We start from the raw sequence: 19476 nt of genomic DNA on the forward strand, positions 1-19476 counted from the left end.
AACCTCAAATATTACCAAAGATCATGGCGGTAGAGATTCCGTGGGACTTTTAAACTGCTTTTCTATGTCAATTCTATGTCAGCCTCCGCATTTTTTACAACTAATTTGTGTTTTTATGGAAAAAAACAAACAAACAAACAAGGAAACTATGCTGGAAAAATCACAGTTGTATATTTCCCAAACATGACTCGGCATGGAATAACCAACTAGATGTAAATATACATTATTCCCTTCCTTCGCATTATGTTCTAATATCCTTTTTGTCTCACATTCAAAGCTGGGGAATTTATTACGAGTTACGTAAGTAAATTAACTCACAACCTACAAACAGACGCATACAGAAGTCCAATTCACAATCTATACAAATAAATGGAAAATTATTTATTTCATAATCTATGAAAATCAATGGATAATAATTAACTTACGTTCTATAGAAATAAACTGATAAACAAAAAAATCATTCACAGTCCATGCAAATAAATGGATAATAATTAACAATCTATAGAAATAAATACAATAATTCAATTCACACTTTGTACAAACAAAAAGGCTAATTTAGTGCAAAATGTATACTAATAAACTGATACTAATTAGATTCACAGTCTATATAAATCCGTTTTTTTCATTCAAAGTCTATAATAACATATTGATAATGACGTTGAAAAGTTCAACATCTCTACAAACAAATTGCAACAATTTATCTACACAAATAAACAGATAATAATTGAATTCACATACATGGCTGCTGACATTTATCTCAGTGAAGAAAACCTCCCCAAACTCTGATCTTTAATAATATTAATATTTGCAAGTAATATGTCACTGATCAGGGACCAATATATAATCGATCATGTGTGTGTGTGAATATAGACAGAAGTTGGTAATGTGCTGCTGAGCCTTTGTTTTGAGTTCTAAGTCCCATGGTAACATCCTGCCCCCATGGGCTGCTCATTGGGGGTTAATGTAACACAAGGTGTGGCTGTGTACCTACCTGTATGTCTTCAAGGGAGTCACAATGACGTCACTCTGATGTCAGGGGCAAAGGGCTTGTTCAAGGCTTGGAGAAGGAGGAGGAGAGAGGGAGAGAGATGAACTGTCACACCGAGCACAGATTAAACAGAAACCTCTCAGCTACAGACACAAACCCCTTCCCCCTGCCCAAAACTAGACTCCTTACCCCTCCTTGCTCATTCCACAAATCCTCCACTTCCTAATCTGTGCTTCACCTGGATTTACTCACATTAACTGGAGAAAGTCTGCAGAGCTCCCAGGTAAGACTGACCCTGCACTGAGCTGGCAGTGCCCTGCTCCCCCTGGCACACTCTGGGTAGTGAGGGGTTAAGAGTGCCTAGGTTTCCCAATAGTGGTGTTTTACAGAGACAGACTGTTAGTGAGCAGGACAGAGGGATACAGTGACTGTTAGTACTGAGGGCTCCTTGTAAGACCTAGCAGGGCATTACTGGCACTGGGCACTGGGCACCTCACAGCTGGCACCGAGGGGCTGACAGTACGGTTTGCTGGTTGTTGTGTTTAATGCAGGAAAAGTGTGATATACAGTGAGTATGGTGCAGTAAAGACAAGGGGGCTGAGATATCATTGTGTGAGTTCAGAATAACTAATACAGAGTGACTATAGTAAGGCAAGGATTAGCCCTTTCAGGGGGCACAAGGGGCCAGGGTTCATGGACTCTCTATAAAGCTCCTTATATTGAATTTATTTAACTATCCATTTACAGTAGCCAGGTTTCACATTGTGTTCAATTTGCTGTAACTTCATGAATGTAATTCCCTATGAGAAAAGTGGCATTAATACTCTTTTAGGGTTTAAATGTAATAATACACATTAAAGTGGAATAATCCCTCAGCTACCTCTGACCGTGAATCCACAAAATCTGAATCCCTCCTAGCCAATGTCCCCAAAATGCAATCTCTGGACCCCACATACGCCTCTACTGGACCCCACTAAACCAAAAACCATAGACCACAGAAACACTTCCCCTGTACCCCCACTAAACATAACCTTAAACTGAACTAAACCTAACCCTGAACCCCAACAAACCTAACCATGGACCCACAAACTGAGACCCTTGATCCACACTAACTATGAGGTCTCAAAATTCCAAACTGCACCTTACTGACCCTTACCCTGGACCAAACAAATTCTGGATTCAAGGAAGCACTGACATGTAATTCTGGACCCTTTTTTTCAAACCAAGGACCATGCTAAGCCCAAAATTCCTTTAACCCAACTCTGGTCCCACTCACCGTAACCTGAAACCCTATGAAACTCAATAATGGACTCATTCATCTTAACCTGGGACACTACTAACCTCAACCATGGACCCACTCACCCTAACCAGGGACCCTATGAACCTCAACCATGGTCCCACTTAACCTAACCTGAGACCCTACTAACCTCAACCATGGACCCACTCATCTTAACCAGGGACCCTACTAACCCCAACCATTGACCCACTCATCTTAACATGGGACCCTACTAACCTCAACCATGGACCCACTCACCCTAACAAGGGACCCTACTAACCCCAACCATGGACCCACTCACCCTAACAAGGGACCCTACTAACCCCAACCATGGACCCACTCACCCTAACTAGGGACCCTACTAACCCCAACCATGGACCCACTCACCCTAACAAGGGACCCTACTAACCCCAACCATGGACCCACTCATCTGAACCAGGAACCCTAGTAACCGCAACCATGGTCCCACTCAGCCTAACCTGAGACCCTACTAACCTCAACCATGGACCCATTCACCCTAACCCGAGACCTTATTGACCCCAACCCTGGACCCACTCACCCTGACCTAAGACCCTACTAACCCCAACCATGGACCCACTCCCCCTTTATTCAGAGCTTATAGTGATAGCGTTTCTGCTTTACTGGACGTTCAAACTGTCATCATGTGGGTAAGAATAAGTGCAAGAAAATCTGTCTACAAAATATTATCTGTGTATTAGGATGTGGTGAGAGGTCTGTCTTGATAATCTCTACATTAGCAGGAGGGAAGCGTGTATTAGGAGGTGAGAGGTAGGTGTCCTGATGTCTGTGTATTAGGAGGAGGTGAGAGGTAGGTGTCCTGATGTCTGTGTATTAGGAGGAGGTGAGAGGTAGGTGTCCTGATGTCTGTGTATTAGGAGGAGGTGAGAGGTGCGTGTCCTGATGTCTGTGTATTAGGAGGAGGTGAGAGGTGCGTGTCCTGATGTCTGTGTATTAGGAGGGGGTGAGAGGTACGTGTCCTGATGTCTGTGTATTAGGAGGAGGTGAGAGGTAGGCGTCCTGATGTCTGTGTATTAGGAGGAGGTGAAAGGTACGTCTCCTGATGTCTGTGTGTTAGGAGGAGGTGAAAGGTACGTCTCCTGATGTCTGTGTATTAGGAGGAGGTGAGAGGTAAGTGTCCTGCTGTCTCTGTATTAGGAGGAGGTGAAAGATGCCAAAATGCAAACAGATAAAAATCACTATTTAATAGATATTCCCCCAATGAAAACATTCATGCATTTATTCATTTTTCCTTGGTGGTATGTCTAAAACAGCTTACAAATTCTGTAGATCTCCTGTCTGCAGCCTTTACAATCCCTCCCTTTCTAACCCCACCCTGGCTTTCTGTGTCTGTCCAATCACAGACTTCCCAATGCAGCTCAATGAGAAGTCTTTGCAAGGCAGGTGCTCTGGGCAATTGCTGCCTCTTGGGTTTAGTTCCACTGAGCAAACCAAACCAGGAAATAACAGGACTGGTTGTCTGATTGACAGGTAGGGTGGTGTAACAAGGTTTATTTATAAAAGTGCTAATTTCTACTTTTTGTAAAAGAGGACACACTCTTCGTATATAAAGCATTCCAGCGTACTGCTTTAGGTGTTTGGAGTGTCCCTTTAATCCACAGGTATGGTGGAGTAATAGCTGGGTATTGTGAGTATTGAATTGATGGATTAGGGTTCTGTGTATTAGGACAGAGCAGATCTCGGTGATGGATATAGACAGTTTCATAAATTGAGATGAATTCATATCTCTCTGTTTGGATAGAATACACCCAGATCTCTTTGCGAAACACAATGTTCATTTCTGTTTAAACACTGCAAACAGCTGGCATAGACTGGCATTCTCTGCGCTGTTTGCAGGGCGCCCTAGGGCAGAACCGGAGCTCCCTAGAGTTTGGGTTTCTTATTACAGCGACACGCTAACATGGAGCTGTTTAACCCCTTAGAGACCAGGATTTATTCACATCCCTCTCATATACACATATACCTGGCATGTTATTGTCCTCCAAGGGGTTAAAAAATATTTAGATAACATTTATATAATGCGTGATTTGTGAATACATAGACAGAAAAAAGTGAGTACAATAAACGTGTATCTATTAATTTCAATCAGGGAAACATCAAATACATAGAATATAAATATAATAAACAGCATTAACCCCTTAAGGACACATGAGATGTGTGACATGTCATGATTCCCTTTTATTCCAGAAGTTTGGTCCTTAAGGGGTTAAACAAATATAGAAACAGAGAAACCACAAACAGCCCCCACACAGGCGATTTAGTATGTTTCACGAATTGTCTTACTTTATTAACAATATAATATGTCACATTACGATGCAGGAGAAACAAAACAAAATAAACACTCGTCTGGTTAAAGAGAAACCTTACAGTTATGTACATATTTGACAAGATGAACATATTGTTTCCTTTCTATCATTTAACACATTGAGGATTAGGCATGTGATTGATGAAGGAAGCTGGAATATTTTTCCCATGATGCTGTGAAATTATGTTAATTTGCAAATGATGCCAGGCTCTGCCAGGTGATATTATTGAAAACCAAACAAACCAACCAATAGGAGCCATTTATCTCCAAAGTGACAGTTCCTCTTTCAGACAGCCGCTGCGCGCAGTACATTGTGGTGACACTCGCGTCATCTCACAATATTCCGTTGGGCTGGAAAATGTTAAACGCAGATAACTGGTATTTACTAAAAATAGATGCGCCGACAGAGGGTCCGTGAATGCAGAGTTTAGCCCTGGGCTCCTGGTATGACAGTTTGCAGGTTAATTTACTAAACTCCAAACTGCAGTGAGAGCCCAGTGGCAACTGAGAAGCATCTCTGGGAAACGCGTCTATAGTCACAGCTACATTTTACCATTTGTATTTTAATTGACCACAAATTGGAGTTTATAGAATAACCCTGCATTACAGTACAAAGAAAAAAAAACTGAAAAAAGTTACCGGCCCAGCTAATAGTACATGAAAAATCAACTGTACATGATATCTACTGTCCTGTTAGATGTTTCTACCCATCACAGGAATTTCCAAGCACCATAACCACTACAGTTTGATAGGAACTACGTCTTCATTGTACGTAGTGAAACCATTTTAGAGCCATTTGGCTTCTTCCTGCCGTCACTACCTCAGCGAGAGAGGCGGAAGCTGTCTCATTTGCTGAGAGTGATCATCTGACACTCTCAGCCAGTGTGTCAACAGGACGTAGCTCAGGGGATCTGATGGACTCCCGCTCTTTGGTGTTAGTGAAGTAAACAAGGAGCGAGGTAAGAAGTCAAACCATTCGAAAACAGTTTGTCACCTTACCATGGTGGCGGAACGTGGGGGGAGGGAGGGGTCAGAGCACGTCTGGCACCATAACTACTACAGTGAGCTGCACGGGTTATGGTGCTCGGAGTCTCCCTTTAAACTCTGTATATACTTCTGGTGCACAGGGTGTCTGAAAGGAAATGGCTGAGCCACCACCTGTTTGCATGCAGTTTTTGTCTGTTGGTGGTTTCTACATAAACAAAGCAGAGGATTCTGGGTACTGGATGACAGGGTAGTCCAGCTATGTAGGAATACAAGATAAATCCCTGCTGGCTAGATTAGCAGTAGCCCTGCCTGTTTTTTGACTTTCTGACCTCTCAGCCATTATATTAAATAGCGCAGGGCAGGATCTGAAGGCTATTGATCCATTGTGATGTTATCCCATTGTAAACGGTATTTCGAGATCCCCAGCGAAGCTCTGTCCAATGTATTGTAAAGCCAGGTTAACGAGACGGTGACAATGGGGAAAGACAGTAACCAGGAGTTAAGGCTGTGCCTGAATATTTGTGGATACATATTAGCAATCCTATAATGGAGATATCACCCGTTCTCATCTTACACAACCCTGTGATTAACCAGCTTCATGTTATCTGCTTCCGTATACAGCCCCATAATTAAACTCGTACATTACAAAGTATCCATCATCATTATTTACTAACGCACGAATCATCCAGAATTCAAAATGAATTTCACATTTCAGTCAAAAACAGCCATTCTCTGTGTCTGCTACGCTGTCTGTTTGACTAGTTTGCCATAAAATGGATTTTGAATTCCCTTTGAATTCCTGACAGTTCACTGTTTATTGAATAACCCTGCGCGTGTTTATTCTAGCTGGTTTTAACCCTGGCAGAGTGCGGCGTTCCGCTGGGAATAAGGAGTTAACCTCGCTTAGCGCAGCCCCGGTTTAAAAGACTCTTTCATTTCGCTGTTGCTTCTGAGGTTAGTCAGAAACAAACCTGTACTGATTCCTCTCGCGCTGGTTCAATTAAAGTTCTTTCAGAGACTGTGACACGAGTCTGCACACTCCTTGTACACAGAGGGGCCGGGGAGCTTCGAAATCAAAAAGCCTCCCCTCCCAAAATTCCTTTCACAGAATCCCTTCCCTGCCGTGTTCTGCCTGGCAATTAAAAAAACATTAATTCTGCTAATATGATAGGTTGACTACACTTACAGAGAAGAATTCAGTGTATTACATGAATAGCATAAAGAGAAATGTATCCAGAATTTGTATAAAAAGAATGTTTTCATATTAGTATCTGTTTAGACAGTTCAGCGTCATCCAAGAACTCTTATACGTAAAATTGTCCTTTTACGTTTAAAAGTGACCTTTTACAAACATGGCAAAGTGCTAATCGGCGAGCCATTTGTGGCCGCAGCGTAGACTTTGTCATAGTAGGGCCCTCTTGGCTCTTAAAGCCTATCACCCTCTGCTGATGCTGAGTTTATAAGGAATGTATATCCCATAATCTGTTCATATCCGTTCGACTTTAGAGAGTACTGATAGACTGCAGTCATTCGGCCTCACTGTGATCTGAAAAATAGGACAGAAAAATCAGTTCTAAAAATGGAACATCTTAAAAACTAAACCAATAATTATGGGTATTGACAAAGGGATTGCAGATTTTCACCTGAAATAGCCGAATAGATTAATTTTACAGTTTTCTCTGTTTTTGCCTAAAACGTTTGCTTTCCCCATTAGTTTTCCGCAATTGTCAATTTAGTAAATAAATCCCCGTCTTAGAACAGAAGATCTTTTAAAATTATTCAAGTCAATTGTGTGCTTACATTTATATTTATATGTCAAATAAATATCTACTCACTAGAAAAAAAAATAGTAATATGCTGGTTATTAATGAGCACGATATTAACGAGCAGAGCATTAAAGAGCTGGATATTAAAGCTGAGCCGGCATTTAATATATCTCTAAGGTTTTCTGGGATTTTGTTGCCTGGCAGCCATTTTACTCCAGGGATTACCTCTTTAAAAGCTTTGTCCACTACTTCCTTCTGATATCTTATCCCATACTCCTATATAGTGCAGGAATATAACCCAGGGCCCCCTCCCTAGTGATCGCAGTAACTGTAAATCCACTCTCTGTCCCTCCTATCCAGGGTATGAAGGATACCCCATGTCACCCTTTGGGTAGTTCCCACTTCGAGGGTCCGAATCACATTTTATCCCCCTGGTGCTGAGCGCTTAGCAAATTAGACTGCCAACATGCCAGCCCGGATATGTCATGTAGATACCACGCATGTCCCAAATGACTGGTCAGGTCTCTCACAGGTATTTTGAGTTCTCCACCAGCTGTGGTAGTCCGGGTATTTTGAGTTCTCCACCAGCTGTGGTAGTCCGGGTATTTTGAGTTCTCCACCAGCTATGGTAATCCGGGTATTTTGGGTTCTTTGACAGGTATAGTAATCCGGGTATTTTGGGTACTCTGCCAGGTATAGTAATCTGGGTATTTGGGGTATTCTGACAGGTATAGTAATCCGGGTATTTTGGGTACTCTGCCAGGTATAGTAATCCCGGTATTTTGGGTACTCTGCCAGGTATAGTAATCCGGGTATTTTGGGTACTCTGCCAGGTATAGTAATCCGGGTATTTGGGGTATTCTGACAGGTATAGTAATCCGGGTATTTGGGGTATTCTGCCAGGTATAGTAATCCGGGTATTGTGGTAACTCTGCCAGGTATAGTAATCCGGGTATTTTGGGTACTCTGCCAGGTATAGTAATCCGGGTATTTTGGGTACTCTGCCAGGTATAGTAATCCGGGTATTTTGGGTACTCTGCCAGGTATAGTAATCCGGGTATTTTGGGTACTCTGCCAGGTATAGTAATCCGGGTATTTTGGGTACTCTGCCAGGTATAGTAATCCGGGTATTTTGGGTACTCTGCCAGGTATAGTAATCCGGGTATTTTGGGTACTCTGCCAGGTATAGTAATCCGGGTATTTTGGGTACTCTGCCAGGTATAGTAATCCGGGTATTGTGGTAACTCTGCCAGGTATAGTAATCCGGGTATTGTGGTAACTCTGCCAGGTATAGTAATCCGGGTATTTTGGGTACTCTGCCAGGTATAGTAATCCGGGTATTTTGGGTACTCTGCCAGGTATAGTAATCTGGGTATTTTGGGTACTCTGCCAGGTATAGTAATCCGGGTATTTTGGGTACTCTGCCAGGTATAGTAATCCGGGTATTTGGGGTATTCTGACAGGTATAGTAATCCGGGTATTTGGGGTATTCTGACAGGTATAGTAATCCGGGTATTTGGGGTATTCTGACAGGTATAGTAATCCGGGTATTTGGGTACTCTGCCAGGTATAGTAATCCGGGTATTTTGGGTACTCTGCCAGGTATAGTAATCCGGGTATTTTGGGTACTCTGCCAGGTATAGTAATCCGGGTATTTTGGGTACTCTGCCAGGTATTGTAATCCGGGTATTGTGGTAACTCTGCCAGGTATAGTAATCCCGGTATTTTGGGTACTCTGCCAGGTATAGTAATCCGGGTATTTTGGGTACTCTGCCAGGTATAGTAATCCGGGTATTTGGGGTATTCTGACAGGTATAGTAATCCGGGTATTTGGGGTATTCTGCCAGGTATAGTAATCCGGGTATTGTGGTAACTCTGCCAGGTATAGTAATCCGGGTATTTTGGGTACTCTGCCAGGTATAGTAATCCGGGTATTTTGGGTACTCTGCCAGGTATAGTAATCCGGGTATTTTGGGTACTCTGCCAGGTATAGTAATCCGGGTATTTTGGGTACTCTGCCAGGTATAGTAATCCGGGTATTTTGGGTACTCTGCCAGGTATAGTAATCCGGGTATTTTGGGTACTCTGCCAGGTATAGTAATCCGGGTATTTTGGGTACTCTGCCAGGTATAGTAATCCGGGTATTTTGGGTACTCTGCCAGGTATAGTAATCCGGGTATTGTGGTAACTCTGCCAGGTATAGTAATCCGGGTATTTTGGGTACTCTGCCAGGTATAGTAATCCGGGTATTTTGGGTACTCTGCCAGGTATAGTAATCTGGGTATTTTGGGTACTCTGCCAGGTATAGTAATCCGGGTATTTTAGGTACTCTGCCAGGTATAGTAATCCGGGTATTTTGGGTACTCTGCCAGGTATAGTAATCCGGGTATTTTGGGTACTCTGCCAGGTATAGTAATCCGGGTATTTGGGGTATTCTGACAGGTATAGTAATCCGGGTATTTGGGGTATTCTGACAGGTATAGTAATCCGGGTATTTGGGGTATTCTGACAGGTATAGTAATCCGGGTATTTTGGGTACTCTGCCAGGTATAGTAATCCGGGTATTTTGGGTACTCTGCCAGGTACAGTAATCCGGGTATTTTGGGTACTCTGCCAGGTATAGTAATCCGGGTATTTTGGGTACTCTGCCAGGTATAGTAATCCGGGTATTGTGGTAACTCTGCCAGGTATAGTAATCCGGGTATTTTGGGTACTCTGCCAGGTATAGTAATCCGGGTATTGTGGTAACTCTGCCAGGTATAGTAATCCGGGTATTTTGGGTACTCTGCCAGGTATTGTAATCCGGGTATTTTGGGTACTCTGCCAGGTATAGTAATCCGGGTATTTTGGGTACTCTGCCAGGTATTGTAATCCGGGTATTTTGGGTACTCTGCCAGGTATAGTAATCCGGGTATTTTGGGTACTCTGCCAGGTATAGTAATCCGGGTATTTTGGGTACTCTGCCAGGTATAGTAATCCGGGTATTTTGGGTACTCTGCCAGGTATAGTAATCCGGGTATTTTGGGTACTCTGCCAGGTATAGTAATCCGGGTATTTTGGGTACTCTGCCAGGTATAGTAATCCGGGTATTTTGGGTACTCTGCCAGGTATAGTAATCTGGGTATTTTGGGTACTCTGCCAGGTATAGTAATCCGGGTATTTTGGGTACTCTGCCAGGTATAGTAATCCGGGTATTTGGGGTATTCTGACAGGTATAGTAATCCGGGTATTTGGGGTATTCTGACAGGTATAGTAATCCGGGTATTTGGGGTATTCTGACAGGTATAGTAATCCGGGTATTTTGGGTACTCTGCCAGGTATAGTAATCCGGGTATTTTGGGTACTCTGCCAGGTATAGTAATCCGGGTATTTTGGGTACTCTGCCAGGTATAGTAATCCGGGTATTTTGGGTACTCTGCCAGGTATAGTAATCCGGGTATTGTGGTAACTCTGCCAGGTATAGTAATCCGGGTATTTTGGGTACTCTGCCAGGTATAGTAATCCGGGTATTTTGGGGTACTCTGCCAGGTATAGTAATCCGGGTATTGTGGTAACTCTGCCAGGTATAGTAATCCGGGTATTTTGGGTACTCTGCCAGGTATTGTAATCCGGGTATTTTGGGTACTCTGCCAGGTATAGTAATCCGGGTATTTTGGGTACTCTGCCAGGTATTGTAATCCGGGTATTTTGGGTACTCTGCCAGGTATAGTAATCCGGGTATTTTGGGTACTCTGCCAGGTATAGTAATCCGGGTATTTTGGGTACTCTGCCAGGTATAGTAATCCGGGTATTTTGGGTACTCTGCCAGGTATAGTAATCCGGGTATTTTGGGTACTCTGCCAGGTATAGTAATCCGGGTATTTTGGGTACTCTGCCAGGTATAGTAATCCGGGTATTTTGGGTACTCTGCCAGGTATAGTAATCCGGGTATTTTGGGTACTCTGCCAGGTATAGTAATCCGGGTATTTTGGGTACTCTGCCAGGTATAGTAATCCGGGTATTTTGGGTACTCTGCCAGGTATAGTAATCCGGGTATTTTGGGTACTCTGCCAGGTATAGTAATCCGGGTATTTTGGGTACTCTGCCAGGTATAGTAATCCGGGTATTTTGGGTACTCTGCCAGGTATAGTAATCCGGGTATTGTGGTAACTCTGCCAGGTATAGTAATCCGGGTATTTTGGGTACTCTGCCAGGTATAGTAATCCGGGTATTTTGGGTACTCTGCCAGGTATAGTAATCCGGGTATTTTGGGTACTCTGCCAGGTATAGTAATCCGGGTATTTGGGGTATTCTGACAGGTATAGTAATCCGGGTATTTGGGGTATTCTGACAGGTATAGTAATCCGGGTATTTTGGGTACTCTGCCAGGTATAGTAATCCGGGTATTTTGGGTACTCTGCCAGGTATAGTAATCCGGGTATTTTGGGTACTCTGCCAGGTATAGTAATCCGGGTATTTTGGGTACTCTGCCAGGTATAGTAATCCGGGTATTGTGGTAACTCTGCCAGGTATAGTAATCCGGGTATTTTGGGTACTCTGCCAGGTATAGTAATCCGGGTATTTTGGGTACTCTGCCAGGTATAGTAATCCGGGTATTTTGGGTACTCTGCCAGGTATAGTAATCCGGGTATTTTGGGTACTCTGCCAGGTATAGTAATCCGGGTATTGTGGTAACTCTGCCAGGTATAGTAATCCGGGTATTTTGGGTACTCTGCCAGGTATTGTAATCCGGGTATTTTGGGTACTCTGCCAGGTATAGTAATCCGGGTATTTTGGGTACTCTGCCAGGTATTGTAATCCGGGTATTTTGGGTACTCTGCCAGGTATAGTAATCCGGGTATTTTGGGTACTCTGCCAGGTATAGTAATCCGGGTATTTTGGGTACTCTGCCAGGTATAGTAATCCGGGTATTTTGGGTACTCTGCCAGGTATAGTAATCCGGGTATTTTGGGTACTCTGCCAGGTATAGTAATCCGGGTATTTTGGGTACTCTGCCAGGTATAGTAATCCGGGTATTTTGGGTACTCTGCCAGGTATAGTAATCCGGGTATTTTGGGTACTCTGCCAGGTATAGTAATCCGGGTATTTTGGGTACTCTGCCAGGTATAGTAATCCGGGTATTTTGGGTACTCTGCCAGGTATAGTAATCCGGGTATTTTGGGTACTCTGCCAGGTATAGTAATCCGGGTATTTTGGGTACTCTGCCAGGTATAGTAATCCGGGTATTTTGGGTACTCTGCCAGGTATAGTAATCCGGGTATTGTGGGTACTCTGCCAGGTATAGTAATCCGGGTATTTTGGGTACTCTGCCAGGTATAGTAATCCGGGTATTGTGGTAACTCTGCCAGGTATAGTAATCCGGGTATTTTGGGTACTCTGCCAGGTATAGTAATCCGGGTATTTTGGGTACTCTGCCAGGTATAGTAATCCGGGTATTTGGGTATCTGACAGGTATAGTAATCCGGGTATTTGGGGTATTCTGACAGGTATAGTAATCCGGGTATTTGGGGTATTCTGCCAGGTATAGTAATCCGGGTATTGTGGTAACTCTGCCAGGTATAGTAATCCGGGTATTTTGGGTACTCTGCCAGGTATAGTAATCCGGTATTGTGGTAACTCTGCCAGGTATAGTAATCCGGGTATTTTGGGTACTCTGCCAGGTATAGTAATCCAGGTATTTTGGGTACTCTGCCAGGTATAGTAATCCAGGTATTGTGGTAACTCTGCCAGGTATAGTAATCCGGGTATTTTGGGTACTCTGCCAGGTATAGTAATCCGGGTATTTTGGGTACTCTGCCAGGTATAGTAATCCGGGTATTTTGGGTACTCTGCCAGGTATAGTAATCCGGGTATTTTGGGTACTCTGCCAGGTATAGTAATCCGGGTATTTTGGGTACTCTGCCAGGTATAGTAATCCGGGTATTTTGGGTACTCTGCCAGGTATAGTAATCCGGGTATTTTGGGTACTCTGCCAGGTATAGTAATCCGGGTATTGTGGTAACTCTGCCAGGTATAGTAATCCGGGTATTTTGGGTACTCTGCCAGGTATAGTAATCCGGGTATTTTGGGTACTCTGCCAGGTATAGTAATCCGGGTATTTTGGGTACTCTGACAGGTATAGTAATCCGGGTATTTTGGGTACTCTGCCAGGTATAGTAATCCGGGTATTTTGGGTACTCTGCCAGGTATAGTAATCCGGGTATTTTGGGTAACTCTGCCAGGTATAGTAATCCGGGTATTTTGGGTACTCTGCCAGGTATAGTAATCCGGGTATTTTGGGTACTCTGCCAGGTATAGTAATCCGGGTATTGTGGTACTCTGCCAGGTATAGTAATCCGGGTATTTTGGGTACTCTGCCAGGTATAGTAATCCGGTATTTTGGGTACTCTGCCAGGTATAGTAATCCGGGTATTTTGGGTACTCTGCCAGGTATTGTAATCCGGGTATTTTGGGTACTCTGCCAGGTATAGTAATCCGGGTATTTTGGGTACTCTGCCAGGTATAGTAATCCGGGTATTGTGGTAACTCTGCCAGGTATAGTAATCCGGGTATTTTGGGTACTCTGCCAGGTATTGTAATCCGGGTATTTTGGGTACTCTGACAGGTATAGTAATCCGGGTATTTTGGGTACTCTGCCAGGTATAGTAATCCGGGTATTTTGGGTACTCTGACAGGTATAGTAATCCGGGTATTTTGGGTACTCTGCCAGGTATTGTAATCCGGGTATTTTGGGTACTCTGCCAGGTATAGTAATCCGGGTATTTTGGGTACTCTGCCAGGTATAGTAATCCGGGTATTTTGGGTACTCTGCCAGGTATAGTAATCCGGGTATTTTGGGTACTCTGCCAGGTATAGTAATCCGGGTATTTTGGGTACTCTGCCAGGTATAGTAATCCGGGTATTTTGGGTACTCTGCCAGGTATAGTAATCCGGGTATTTTGGGTACTCTGCCAGGTATAGTAATCCGGGTATTGTGGTAACTCTGCCAGGTATTGTAATCCGGGTATTTTGGGTACTCTGCCAGGTATAGTAATCCGGGTATTTTGGGTACTCTGCCAGGTATAGTAATCCGGGTATTTTGGGTACTCTGCCAGGTATAGTAATCCGGGTATTTTGGGTACTCTGCCAGGTATAGTAATCCGGGTATTTTGGGTACTCTGCCAGGTATAGTAATCCGGGTATTTTGGGTACTCTGCCAGGTATAGTAATCCGGGTATTGTGGTAACTCTGCCAGGTATAGTAATCCGGGTATTTTGGGTACTCTGCCAGGTATTGTAATCCGGGTATTTTGGGTACTCTGCCAGGTATTGTAATCCGGGTATTTTGGGTACTCTGCCAGGTATAGTAATCCGGGTATTTTGGGTACTCTGCCAGGTATAGTAATCCGGGTATTTTGGGTACTCTGCCAGGTATTGTAATCCGGGTATTTTGGGTACTCTGCCAGGTATAGTAATCCGGGTATTTTGGGTACTCTGCCAGGTATAGTAATCCGGGTATTTTGGGTACTCTGCCAGGTATAGTAATCCGGGTATTTTGGGTACTCTGCCAGGTATAGTAATCCGGGTATTTGGGGTATTCTGACAGGTATAGTAATCCGGGTATTTTGGGTACTCTGCCAGGTATAGTAATCCGGGTATTTTGGGTACTCTGCCAGGTATAGTAATCCGGGTATTTTGGGTACTCTGACAGGTATAGTAATCCGGGTATTTTGGGTACTCTGCCAGGTATTGTAATCCGGGTATTTTGGGTACTCTGCCAGGTATAGTAATCCGGGTATTTTGGGTACTCTGCCAGGTATTGTAATCCGGGTATTTTGGGTACTCTGCCAGGTATAGTAATCCGGGTATTTTGGGTACTCTGCCAGGTATAGTAATCCGGGTATTTTGGGTACTCTGCCAGGTATAGTAATCTGGGTATTTTGGGTACTCTGCCAGGTATAGTAATCCGGGTATTTTGGGTACTCTGACAGGTATAGTAATCCGGGTATTTTGGGTACTCTGCCAGGTATTGTAATCCGGGTATTTTGGGTACTCTGCCAGGTATAGTAATCCGGGTATTTTGGGTACTCTGCCAGGTATTGTAATCCGGGTATTTTGGGTACTCTGCCAGGTATAGTAATCCGGGTATTTTGGGTACTCTGACAGGTATAGTAATCCGGGTATTTTGGGTACTCTGCCAGGTATTGTAATCCGGGTATTTTGGGTACTCTGCCAGGTATAGTAATCCGGGTATTTTGGGTACTCTGCCAGGTATTGTAATCCGGGTATTTTGGGTACTCGGCCAGGTATAGTAATCTGGGTATTTTGGGTATTCTGCCCGGGGGCACTTTTCTGCGAAATGGACAGTGGTGATAACAGCGATTCAATGTAGGGATAATTATATTTTCACTTTTTATATTTGTATCACGTCTTGGTTTCAATACCAGAAATCCAGGACGTTATTTGTCTGTCCCGGCTGTGTTACCTAATCAATGGCAGCCTCACAGCAAGAGACTTCAATAAACATTGTAACTGCGTCTTCCGAATGAAGGGCCATAGGATGAACAGCTGTGAAACACCAGATCATTTTATCATGTTTCGTGGCCCCGTATTATCGTGTGCGATCTTCGTATTCTACCCTAAGCAGGAAAGTCTTTTTTCTAGAGATCGAGGCGAAGCTTCGGCCATAGAAAGACGTGTTTGAAGGATTCCCAGTATGGGGATCTGATTTATTAAACCGGTGAACATTTTGTTCCCATAGATTCAGAATTGATTTTTATTAACATAATCTTCCTTTCTAATTGTTGCGATCTGCAGGTAAGACTGGAAATTCTCTTCAAAGAGGCGTTTGTAAGCCTCATAATCATATGTAAGGGGTTTGAATGGCCCTAAAGAATGCCAGATATTTGTCTTTGCATGGGTTCTGTTGTGATAGCATTTTCCTGTTGGCTAATGATCAAAAAAGCGCTACAAAGTGTAACTGTTACCATTAAACTCTTTTCATAATATCCGATTTAAATACTAGTGAATGTTATTAAGATTGGATTGACACCATGATAACACTGACAGCTTAATATTATTTGTGAAGAATTCAATGTGAACCTTAAAGTGATGTTAAGCCTAAATATCCAAATTATATAAATTCACCAATTCAGCTATGATTTCAATTTTCAGTTCATCTATTGTAAAATATAAAATTCACTTTGAATTCCTGATACTTCACGGAGCCGATGATCTCAGGATTTGTGCTCCAACCAAGGAATTCAGCGGAGCACCCATTTACACCCTACCCAATGCATTAAGAAACCCAATGAGTTTGCAGGTTCGGCAGCAAAGCCGGTTAATGTTCTGGCAAAATTCCTGCTACATATGCACGAATGGCGCCAAATTAGAGGCTATTTAATAAAGTGAGAATTCAGCGAGAACTCATAAGCGAATTTCAAATTTCAGACCAGAGTAGTTGAAGTGAAGCAAAGCTGACTTGACTGAGAATTTATCCACTTCTGCTACTTTGACCTTAAATTTGCAACTCACTTTGAAAGCTCACGTTAAAGAATAAATCTGTTAGTTTTCGAAGCTAAGCTTTGGAAGAACTGGGGTTCCGTTTGTCCTGAACTCTGATAAAAGGCGAACGGTTTTCAGTTCTGCCTTTGCACGGCAGACACAGTTGGAATTGCCTTTCTGGTAATTAATGAATAGACCCCCTGGTGACTTCTTTGGAAAGGGCATTATTGAAATCCGTTCTTTATTAAATGGCAGCTCGTTTCACAGAGCCATATCAAAGAGGCACAATGAATTGGCGTTAACATAAATACACAATGCAGCAAAATGGTTTGTGTTTTTATACCTTCCGAGTAATTTGTAAGACTTTTTTTTATATACACGATTTATTTCTCACAGGGCATTGACCGAGTCACTTTACAATCTACCCCACAATGGGACTTTGTTAGAATTACTGGTACAAAGTAATATAAGTAAACAAAAAAAGCCTACAGATTGTTTCATTCTACCAATCTTTCTTCATCCGTGTATTTGCTATTTAGTGATTTTCCTAAATCAAACCAGCCCTTCAAAAACACCGCAAGCATTAATTCAGATTTTCTGTAAGGCTATAGCTGATATGGGTTAGGAGCTGTGCTCTCGGTGCTGAATCTGACAATCACAGGTAGTAAGGAAGGAGTAAGTATTACATACAAAGGAGATGTAATTAAATAATATACAGCATATGTAATTCTTTACTGGTGAAAACAAAGCACATTATATATAGCAAGAGTGATATAACATACCTCCCAAGTGTCCCTATGTAGGATGGACAGTCCCTATTTTGCACCCAAATCATTCTGTCCCTATTTTCTATCCTAATATCCCTCTTTTCTCAGAGCTCCATGTCGTGGGTGTATCTGAGTGTATAATATGATAAGGTTACACATTTTGAGGGCATTTCTATAAATTATTACATATGATGCAATAATTATCCGTTTAAAATACAACAATTGTCACGCCCATTTTAGACCCACCCACTGAATCAAATTGGGAAAGTTGTCTAAATCAGACATTTCCCATTTCCTCTACTTTGGACAACGCACGAAAAGTCCTGCCCTACATGTATGTAGAATTCTAACACTGCTAGTAGCAAATATGTTATGTAATTACCATCCTGCAGCATGTGAATGCTACATACTAAAGGGCAAGGAGGTAGACAAGGTAGTGTCCTCTTATTGCGCTGTACCAGTGGCTTTGCTCACAGAGACTTTGTAAGCTATATTTAAAGCAGCTCTTTACAATATTATAAAAGGGGGAAATGTAACAATAAATGAGACAATTACAGAATGTTAAAGGGACCATAGGTTGCCGAGGATCCTACTCAAACAAGCATTCAGTCTCAACCTATTCATCAATGTCCTTTGGAGAAATAAACCTGTTCTAAAAGAGATTCCTTAAAACAGCCCGAGGTGCTTTGTGCTGCTCTATAACCCGTCAGCCGCGCATGCACGGCTTGGACTGGAAAAAACTAGACTTTCTAATGTATTCCAGGTTACACTGTTTTCTTTTAAACAAACGTGAGCAGTGTGTAGTCATGCGTTAAAGCAGAATGTTTTTTTAACCATTTGAAAACGAAAAGCACCTGGAGTAAAACATCCTGGAATGTTCTAAACCAAGGGTGTCCAAATGTGGCCCTCAGAGTACGTTCTAAACCAAGGGTGTCAAAATGTGGCCCTCAGAGTACGTTCTAAACCAAGGGTGTCAAAATGTGGCCCTCAGAGTACGTTCTAAACCAAGGGTGTCAAAATATGGCCCTCAGAGTACGTTCTAAACCAAGGGTGTCCAAATGTGGCCTTCAGAGTACGTTCTAAACCAAGGGTGTCAAAATGTGGCCCTCAGGGTACGTTCTAAACCAAGGGTGTCAAAATGTGGCCCTCAGAGTACGTTCTAAACCAAGGGTGTCAAAATGTGGCCCTCAGAGTACGTTCTAAACCAAGGGTGTCAAAATGTGGCCTTCAGAGTACGTTCTAAACCAAGGGTGTCAAAATGTGGCCCTCAGAGTACGTTCTAAACCAAGAGTGTCCAAATGTGGCCTTCAGAGTACGTTCTAAACCAAGGGTGTCAAAATGTGGCCCTCAGAGTACGTTCTAAACCAAGGGTGTCAAAATGTGGCCCTCAGAGTACGTTCTAAACCAAGGGTGTCAAAATGTGGCCCTCAGAGTACGTTCTAAACCAAAGGTGTCCAAATGTGGCCCTCAGAGTACGTTCTAAACCAAAGATGTCCAAATGTGGCCCTCTGAGTACGCTCTAAACCAAGGGTGTCCAAATGTGGCCCTCTGAGTACGTTCTAAACCAAGGGTGTCCAAATGTGGCCCTCAGAGTATGTTCTAAACCAAGGGTGTCCAAATGTGGCCCTCAGAGTACATTCTAAACCAAGGGTGTCCAAATGTGGCCCTCTGAGTACGTTCTAAACAAGGGTGTCCAAATATGGCCCTCTGAGTACATTCTAAACCAAGGGTGTCCAAAGTGGCCCTCTGAGTACGTTGGCATGTCTGTCAAAACATGCAGAAAAATGTTTCCATGATAAAAGTAAGTTTTAATCCATCTCATTGCCCCCTACTGACCGTATGTTAAAGCAGCAGCCACATGCTCGG

The 19476-nt window shown here is 43.0% G+C and overlaps 1 protein-coding gene across 3 annotated transcripts in view; it reads left to right on the plus strand.

The window, feature by feature from the left end:
* Positions 1 to 1059: 1059 nt before the first annotated feature.
* The window catches only part of LOC134585328 (G-protein coupled receptor family C group 5 member C-like), a 29316-nt gene continuing 10899 nt past the window's right edge, over positions 1060 to 19476 (plus strand). Inside the window, exon 1 of one of the 3 annotated variants that reach the window (XR_010086514.1) lies at positions 1060 to 1271. The gene's annotated coding sequence lies outside the window, so the exon portion shown is untranslated. The remainder of the gene's footprint in view (positions 1272 to 19476) is intronic. The other 2 variants (XM_063440739.1, XM_063440738.1) reach the window with 2 other exon arrangements.

Source organism: Pelobates fuscus, unplaced genomic scaffold (assembly GCF_036172605.1).
Source record: "Pelobates fuscus isolate aPelFus1 unplaced genomic scaffold, aPelFus1.pri H_4, whole genome shotgun sequence".
NCBI lineage: Eukaryota > Metazoa > Chordata > Amphibia > Anura > Pelobatidae > Pelobates > Pelobates fuscus.